Genomic DNA, 8,199 nt, shown 5'->3' on the forward strand with positions numbered 1-8,199 from the left:
CCTACCGATAAAAAATTGATGTCGAAAATGATTACAAAATTTAAATGAAAACTGCTTTCAAACATACTTTCACCATCTTTCGTTTTTCCTTAGAACAGGTTTTTATGAAAAAATTGAAAAACAAGCAAAAATATATAAATAATTATTCCGGTAATTATTTATGTATTTTATTTGTTTTTCTATTGGTTTTTCCAATTTATTAAGTTTATTAATTACATTATCTACTAATAATCTGGATATAACCTCAAGCATCTATTATCTTATCTTAAAAACCGGCGGGCTCGTTTGATGGCACCGCCGTCGATTATAGGTCTGCACTCCTAAAGCATTGAGTGACCACAGCCTGTCTGACGTAGAGGTTACCGAGATCAACCAGGCGGTTCCTCCAGGGCGAGGCTCTTCCACTGTACTACGGTCGAGAGCTGAACCTTGCGAATAACCCTAATGTGGATACCTCGGACGTATAATTTTTGTTAGTCGGGACTGGGTACGGGCTGTCTTGGATCAAAGTATATCCATGGGGATATTAAAACTTCCGCCTAGAAGGACATGCCGACGGGTTCTCCCTGTAATATCCCGGGACATAAATGAGGTAAAATCGAATATCCCGGGATATCATTATTGCTGTGAGGGATACATAAAACTGTTTCATGTTAGATCCATAACAGTTTTAGAATTTTTATATAACTGTTATAGAATTGTCCTAGATTTTTTACAACACAGCGTACCAAAGTTCTACAATTGGATCGTATGTTACAGCGTTCTAGAACTATTACAGAATTTGTCTAGAGTATTGGGGAGGACATAGTTACTCGCATGTTCGTAAGCTATTACTAACCTGTTCTAGAACACGTTCTTTTGTGTTCTGGAATAGTTACAAATCTGTTCCGTAACCATGTTTGCCCCGAAGTACTTCTTTGCAACGTATTTGAAGAATTAAAATTAAAAAATTGACCAGTGCTAAAGCTCTTAGGGGGGGGGGGGGGTCCCTGGCGCCCCAGATCCGCCACTGTTTTAAGTTTCATTATACCTTCATCCTTAAATAAAGCTTATTTAAATATGTCAATTTTAATGTACTATTGTGTGAGTAGTTCAAAATAAATGACTCATTTATACTCCCTTCTACTTTTTGAAATAATTATTTTAATATTATTTATTTCTATAATTATTCTCCTACATTTTTTCTATAATTATTACAATAATTATTCCGTAATCGCAAAAAAGTTATAGGAAATTCGTTATAGGAAAATAATTATAGGTCAATAATGATTTTCACGACGATAAAAGATCAGAAGACCACATGTGAACATGTTATTTATCTTTCTTTTTAATTGATTCCTTATTTTTGAAACAAAAATGCCTCCCGAACAAAGAGGAATTTAAGTGAAGAACAAATATAATCATCAGATGAGGAACAGCCACGGCCAGGGAAAGGCAGCTATTTTTATGTTAAAATTCGGAAATTGCAATTAAAGCAATTAAAATTGAACATTGTATTTCTTCATTTTTTAAATTGTATTTGAATAAAGTCTTATAAATATATTGGTTATAATTTATAAACACTGATGCTATAATAAAATTTCTAGTAGGATCCTTCACTTCCCTTTTCCAGACAATGCCATCGGAAAGAAAATGTTTCTGGCAAACAAACTGGCCAGCTGTTACTAAAAAAATCTTCCCTATTTATTCTTTTCTGATATATAATATATTAACTAAATTTTAAAGTACTTTGAAAAAATAGATTTTTTCGCGGACATCACGACTCGAATGGTAGCCAGAGTGACATAGTTTGGAGGCACTTCACACTATTTTTCTTTTTCTTCACCCACTCAATTTTGATACTTATTTTTACTTGAATCAACCGCTTTGAATTGTTATACTTTTGTGAACATTTTAAGATTGCATTTTATAAAACATTACATAAATATTATTGTTTTTAAGAATATTTCCCATTTAGCGGCAAGTTAAAGTAGGGACACGTGAAAGAAACGCCGCCATGCGGCGATATTCCGCGCATAGAAACCATGAATGAATAATAAGAAGACCCAACTGCCAATGGGAAGCCTTTCTAAACTGGCAATAGAAACATTACCATAAGTGGTAGGCACATTACAGGAAGATCTTAAATTTTCGTGCGCAGGTGCACAATACTACAATTTCAAGATTTGATGATCAAATAATTTCATTATAGTCTACATACTTACCACTTTTATAATGCACGCTTTTAACTTTAAAAGTTTTAAAGCTGAAGTACTTCACTTACCCAGATCAATAGACACTTTAATATATTAAATAATTATAACTTGCAATTGAAAAAATGTTGCCACCTGCATCAAAATAAACGAACATAACCTCTCTAACTTACGTCAATTTGGCAAACTTTCTCACGCGCCTACTTTTCCATGTATAGGAAGAGGACAACTGCGCACGAAAATTTAAGATCTCACTGTAATGTGCCTACCACTTACGGTAATGTGATAGAAACTCACAGCAGTAAGGTCGGAACCTTTATAGCTGAAATATTTTATAGCTGAAAGGTACCCTTAATTTTCCCGAGAAAATGTGTTCAGGTTTTATGACCGAGAATATGACAGAATTTATGATTTTTAACAATATTGTTATTGTTCATGTTATGTCAAAGGTTGCATATAAATTATTTTCTAACTTAGGTATATTTAGGAATTTAAAATATGCAAAGCAGTAGCTTATTAATTAATTAACTCTGTTGGACTGAAACTGACATCAAAATTCAATTGCCTCTTATTAAATTATAAATAGTAGCATTAAATAATATAATTTTTAATTATACCAAGTGCTAATACTTTTTTAAATAGTCAGTTTTATATTGAAATGTATAAAATATTTCGTCCTGTTATTTATTCAGTAAAATGTTGTTTTAATCGTAGTTTTACGCTCAAAAATTTATTTTATTTCTAAATTTTAACTAAATGATTATCTTTTAATCACATGCTTAAAAGACGATGCAAGTCTTGTGCACGTTTCAAAAAGACAAGGTTTTAAATACACATTTTATTATAAAATATTTTCTGTTTAACAAAAAACTGTTACACGCCCGACATAACCTATAATATGCATTGAGATTAATCTGGAACGAATAACAGCAATACTTTCTTGGAAAAGTGTTTTCCATTTCAAATACTGGACTGGATGCTTATTAAATACTTAAAGTGTGTTTTCAACATTGAAAAATCGTTCGAAGTTAACCAAAAAATGCAATTTTCTATCAGTTAAAATAAATTCTCATAAATTCTCAGAGAATTTATTTCTCGGTTACATTCTCGATAATATTCTCATTCTCGTTCCCGTTCTCAAAGTAATATAACCGGCTCAGAACTCTACCCTGTACCCTCTGTAATTTCCATATGTCGATGGTCATAACTCTCCTAAGAAGATCTCTATCCGTGAGTACCTGATTTTGGATTGGATTGCCTTGGATCATGTCAAAGTCAAATGTACAGTTTGTGGGTACAATGGTGCAATACAACACACAGTTTTTATTAGGCAACGCTGCCCTACTAAAGTGAACGAAGTCAATTGCATTCAGTAAAAGGAAAAGGCTTTAAGTAAATGAACCGACAGTATTGTTAATTGTGAAAAAAGCGAAGAATTTATAGTAAAGAATTGAATCTTCTTTACAATCGCCTATTCTCCAGGGTGGTGAGTTTCTTTGCGGTTATTTTCCTCATATTTTTTTACTCTTTTTTTTACTCTTGACAAAATAGTTCTGATTTGATATTATGTGTTCTATTTTTCATCATTTTTGAAATTGTCCGGTAACAAGCGTTGAATTCAGAAAAAATAAGAATTTTTATTCCTATGAATACGCGATTTTTCCTCTGTGTAAAAATCCCCCAACGGGAACAGAAAAAGTGCAAATCCTATTCCTCTCAATCGACTTAGTAAAATTTAACGAAAGCATTTATTTAACCTATTTTTCACTATTAAATCTTCTTATAACTTATAAATTTGAAAAACATTCAAATTTATATTGATTTATATTTTAATAATTTATTTAAACGTCTTAAAAAATGCAACAAAGAAATCTATGCAAATGTGTAAATTTAAATAATTTTAACTCTAGAGAGGCAGAGTTGAATGAGTGAGAATTAAAATTTCAGAATTTACATTTCGCATGAAGGAATTAAAAAAACTTATTACACATATTTTGTGAACTTATTAGGCGGAATTAAATAAAATCAAAATATAACCACTTCTAAGGCATAAAAAATATCTGTGAGGTGCGTTACCGGTACAATTAGAAGGAATTAAATATATTGAAAACACGTTCTCTTTGGGAGAATAGAAAACTGTGTGGCGGTCGCTACGGAAATAGAAGTGAATAAGTTTAGGAGGTATCTTATTCTTATTGTGGCATTTTAGATAGATGGAAAAATAGCGCATTCAAAATAATAATATAATCTTCATTTTTGCGCTGAAATCTGAAAATATTAATTTTTTTCTATTCTAGGCTTATTACCGGGTGTACTGTATCCTTCACATTAAATGATAATAAAATTAGTAAAAACAACCATTAACTTTGCAGCACAGTTCTATAATTTCTAAAGATGCTTAATATTTAATTTAAATAAGATTTTATTTGTTTTCTATACCAAACAATGTATAGTATAGACTGGCTAACGTGAACTTATCTCACAAAACTAGACCTACGCAAATTTTGCTTTGTTCTACGCTCCCTTTGCTGCACTATTTTTCCATTTTCATAATCGTATAAATAAATTTTTATCATATTGTTTACTTTTAATTTAAATAATTTGAAATTTAGCATTTACAATTTTCGTATAAAGAAAACTTTAGTTTTATGTACATTATAACTCTACCGCAAGATAACAAGTGGTTCGTTATAACTTAAAACGTCAGTTGATATTTTGGTAGCTCTCTGATTTTCTGAAAAAAAGGTTTCCGGTAAGACAGAAACATAAGCTTGAAAAATATTGAATGTCAATTTATTTCTTTTGTTGGAGAAAAAACTCGTTCCCTATGAGGAAGAAAATTTATTGGATATCTATGAGAAAGAATAGTGCTTATGTAATAAGGACAAACAATTATTATATTTATTTTTTATTTTTTATATTACTCTATAAACTTATTTTTCTATTTTGTATTAAATCTCCATGATCTATCACTGAGAGTTTCTGCTAAATGCTATCTCATGTAATTTGCATAGATTGTTTTACTAGGTTCTACAGTGCACGTTCATTTGAATATTTTAATATTCATTGTTATGCCAGGAAAAATACATGCCACTTGACGATACGGATTTTTGAAATACAAATGTTGAAGTCTTCTTTGGGAATAATTTACTACGATAATGTAAATTATCATGACAAAAAATTTCAAATTTTTAATACTTATAAAGGATACGTTTATTTATTATGTTTTATTTTCAAATAATTGTACAAAATGATTTTTTAGTGTAAAAACGTTTACTCTTTAAATACAATTTACTGTGCTTCGACGCCTAAGTGGAATAAGGTGTTCGTTTCGAACTTGCTTGCACTCAAGATATCGAGCTTATTCAAAAATTAAGTTTCCTTTCAAGAGATCTGTAATATCATCAGGGATGGTAATTACCGATCTGATACAGATACTAATCACATTACGTGAAAATATAAATCTACACTATCGATGTAAGATACCCCACAAATTCAGAATTTTTAGATTTAAAAAAAATTTTAATACTGTATTTTTCCACAGATAAAATTCAAAATGAACTTTCCAATTTTAAGTTAAGCTTCGAATTCATACTGTTCGCATAATTACATGGAAACGATATAATATAGCACTTTGGAATTTTTTAAATGACTATATTATGAATAAATTATAGTATGCTGTTCGTTAATCTCAATTATTTCTGGAAATAAAGGTTAATAAACTATGGGAGATGTGATGAGGTATAAGTTCACTAATGCCACTCAATTTAAACATTGAATAATAGTATTTATTAGTGCATGATATTGCAGTGTTTAATACTGATGAGACGAACTTTAGTTTTAGAAAATAGTTTAATTTTAATTACAAGTAACGTGTTGAAAGTTACACGCTACAGAGATGTAATTCGGTGCCTGGTCTCTAACTTACCGACCTTAGCGAGTCGAGTCGTTACATAATTCTATCAATGTATACAGCTCATACCAAATAAGATAGAAATGTCAATTTTAGCGCGTTCTTAACATTACCGCCCGCTTTGTGGTTTTTAAATAGCGCAAAAAAATATAAAGATCCCATAATGTTAAAAATAACTTTTTTTTTAAACAAGGCCTAATTGGTTGCAATATGTTAGGTTACAATTAAACATTTGCTGCCCACTATGCTGCGACCGTAAACTGAAATTTCAGCATAAACACATAATTTCAGTTCAACTTATACATTTTCTTGATATTCAATAAGTTAATAACATTATTCATTTATGGTTGTCTGACCACTCGGCAGCTCCGACTGACGACAGAGGCAAAGGACAACCTTTAGATACAGGTCGGTTGTACTCTGAAGTGGCCGTCTTGATTCGAACTGTTCGAATCAAACCATCCTTGGCTACATAGGTTTTAATAATTCGACCTAACTGCTATTTAGGCGGAGGGAGAGCATCGTGTTTATTAAGTACCATAGAACCGATTTCAAGATTATTACAAGAATCTTGCCACTTATAACGTTGCTGTAAAGAATGTAAATACTCCACGTTCCACCTTCACCAATACATTTCAGTTATGCGTTGTACAATTTGCCAGCGAATTAATCTATTTTCTGGAACTAATTCGACAGAGGGTTCCGGAGGTCTCGTAAGAGGAGCTCCTATTAAAAAATGACCTGGTGTGAGATAGGAAAAATCATCGGGTTCGTCGGAATGTGGACCAATAGGGCGAGAGTAAAGGCACGCCTCAATTCGAGTGAATGTAGTTGTAAACTCTTCAAAGGTCAGAGTGTGAGCGCCTACATATCTACGTTAATGATGCTTTAATCTTTTGACACCTGCTTCTTATATACCTCCAAAATTAGGAGCCGCAGAAGGGATAAAATGTCAAGAGGTGCCCTCAGTTAAACTATTGAGTAAATCGGAATCTCGCCGTAATTGTGTTACATTCTGCCTTAGCTCTCGATCAGCACCCTGGAAGGTCGTGCCATTATTTCTATACAGATGAGCAGGCATGCCGCGACGAGATACGAACGTGACGTGTCATCTGAAACTAATTCAAGGTGAATTGCTCTTTTAACACAACAAACAAAAAGAGCGACATACCCTTCGTAACTTTTATGACTTCTACCTGGAGCGAAACGAATTTAAAATGGACCAGCATAATCCACACCTGTGTGAGTAAAGGGCCTACTATTGGTAGTTCTGAAATCAGGTAAACTACCCATTAATTGTGTAGCTACTGCGGCACGTTCGCGAACTCAAGTCACACATCCACGAATGATACTCTTTACAAGATTCCGACCTTCGATAATCCAAAATCCTTGTCGTAAAGTATGCAAGGTTAACTGATTGCCTCCGTACATTGATCTTGAATGAGCGTGTCGAGCAATCAACTCAGATATTCGATGTATAGGTAAGAATTTAGGGTGCCTTTCATCATAGCTGCTAGGAGCTTATTGTAAGAGACCTCCCACACAAAGGACTCCTGACTTATTAGGCCAGTCAACGAAAGATTTTAAATGGAAATAATTTATAACAATGAACTTAGTTGTCAGGAAGCTTCCTTAGGGGGTCTTGAAACACCTCCCAAAATTCAGTAAATTGGGGGGGGGGGGGGGGCGCTCGAGCTGCCATCTTCCAATATGGCGGATGATTTCATGTTTTTAGATTTTCCTTGGAAACGGCTGTTTTTAGAGCAAAAATAGTTATATAATAAAATACTCTAAATTTTCTTCTGAATAAAAAAGGTTGTATAAAATATGCCATAAAGTGAATAGTTTGCCCGAAAAGTTGAAAAGATTGAACATTTTTGGAAGTTCATTATTCTTGCATTTATGAGCGATTTCCTCAGTGAAAACGAGTGCAGTTTATTGTTTCGAGCTTGGCTGAAGGTAAGCTACCGTGCAATATCGATAATTTTGTTGTAGCTATACGAGGGTGGATTGATAAGTTTCCGGCCTGACCAAGAAAAACAACGTTTTTAAGAATTTTTTTTTTTATTTCTCAACATAATCTCCTCCAAGGCT

The 8,199-nt window shown here is 32.6% G+C and overlaps 1 protein-coding gene and 1 further gene across 5 annotated transcripts in view; both read left to right on the plus strand.

The window, feature by feature from the left end:
- The first annotated feature begins 339 nt into the window (after positions 1-339).
- On the plus strand, positions 340-503 carry LOC117174000.
- A 2,842-nt stretch (positions 504-3,345) lies between these two features.
- The window catches only part of LOC117172552 (peroxisomal membrane protein PEX16), a 74,057-nt gene continuing 69,203 nt past the window's right edge, over positions 3,346-8,199 (plus strand). For all 5 annotated transcript variants that reach the window (XM_033360602.1, XM_033360605.1, XM_033360606.1 and 2 more), the window contains exon 1: positions 3,346-3,678. The gene's annotated coding sequence lies outside the window, so the exon portion shown is untranslated. The remainder of the gene's footprint in view (positions 3,679-8,199) is intronic.

This window comes from Belonocnema kinseyi, chromosome 5 (genome assembly GCF_010883055.1).
Source record: "Belonocnema kinseyi isolate 2016_QV_RU_SX_M_011 chromosome 5, B_treatae_v1, whole genome shotgun sequence".
NCBI classification, from domain to species: domain Eukaryota; kingdom Metazoa; phylum Arthropoda; class Insecta; order Hymenoptera; family Cynipidae; genus Belonocnema; species Belonocnema kinseyi.